Source organism: Camellia sinensis, chromosome 11 (genome assembly GCF_055761805.1).
Source record: "Camellia sinensis isolate YWXY chromosome 11, ASM5576180v1, whole genome shotgun sequence".
NCBI lineage: Eukaryota > Viridiplantae > Streptophyta > Magnoliopsida > Ericales > Theaceae > Camellia > Camellia sinensis.
In genome coordinates, this window is record NC_138971.1 from 99746641 (window position 1) to 99748285 (window position 1645).

Here is a 1645-nt window from a genome sequence, read left to right on the forward strand (position 1 = left end):
ATGAATCTTATGCCGGAGAATCGATTCTGGAACGGCTGGGGCACTCAAGCCATCTAGATTGATGAATCTGCCCTGGCGCCAGCTGGTTCATGAACGTAGAACGCTGAATAACACGTTACTTATGAATCTTGTACTGGAGAATCGATTCGTGGAATGGCTGGGGCATTCAAGCCATCTAGATTGATGAATCTGCCCTTGCCCCAGCTGGTTCATGAACGTAGAACGCCGAATAACACATTACTTATGAATCTTGTATTGAAGAATCGATTCGTGGAATGGCTGGGGCGCTCAAGCCATCAAGATTAATGAATCTTCCCTTGCCCCAGCTGGTTCATGATCGTAGAACGCCGAATATCAGTGGTTGATGGGGCAATTGGGGCATATGACTCAGTCGGTGCCGGGTTGTTGACACTTCAATATTAATGAGATTGCCTCGGAGGTGCTGCCCTCGTAGGGAATAAATGGGCGTGTACTTCGTGAACGGGGGTCCTATTTATATGCTTAGTTAGCAACTCAGTCCAGCTCTCTGAGGAAGATTAAACAAGTGCGAATGTCAAATAAGCTTTTCTTCAACAGCAGATGTGAAGCGAAGACGCTAGTCGAGTTGGGAGGTGGCATGAGTCGAAACGGTGAACCTTCACGCACGGGCAGTAGGACTTCGAGGGATCGGGAGAGACACCAATCTCCTCGTCGTCGAAGTAGGTCGCCCAGGAGGGACAAACAGCCACAGCGTAAGTCTCCTCAACCCCGTCCTGGAAGGGAATCCGATGCGACTCCTCGCCTATTGATTTTTACGGTCTTCGTGGGTAATAGACCAATGACAGAGGCAGATTCGATCTTTTAAGATCCAAATGTGGCAGTCGAGTTTGCATGACAGATTTTTTCACCCGAAGTTCAGCAGTTGATGGTAGGTCGGCCGGACTTCGAAGTGTTTCGTGAAGGCGTTCATGGGGTGGTGAGGGGACTGTACACGGCTTATGAGATCGGCATGCATCTCTGCGCCGATCCTCACGACATAGAACAGAGAGATGAATGCATTCGGACGTTAGAAGCTCGCGCCGAGAAGGCTGAGTATGAGCTAAGGAAAATCAGGTCTGCCGAGCGCCAATCAACCAACCACCCCAACCCGGTTATCGAAGAGAGGGTCACTCAAAGGCTGATTAGTGATGCGATCGTCGATCGTAATATGGCTAGCATGTTCACGATTGAAACTGCGAGAGCCGCGGCCTATGAAAAAGGCTTCCATGACGGCCGACTAGTCGGAATTCAGAAGACCAAAGAGAAACTTTCTGAAGAAGTTTGCCGATGTGAAAATCGTGGCTTTAATCATGGTTGGATCAAGGCATCTCAAGCTGCAGAAGCTCTCCGAGTGTCGAGCATTGATTCGGCATTGCCACACTACCAACATAATCATTTTCCGTTTTCCGCCTTTAAAGTTGAGAAGAGTGAGGATGAGGGCGACGCCGTATAAAAATACTATGTAATTATGTAATTGTTGCCTGATTGAATAAAACGTCCTATTTTAAATGTCATTGTAATTTGCATTCGGCACACACGTGTTTGCATTTGTTTCATTGCATAAACATTGACCGGCCCGAGTCAACTAGGCATTTAATTCTGAACGGTTATATGTCAGCTTGTCATG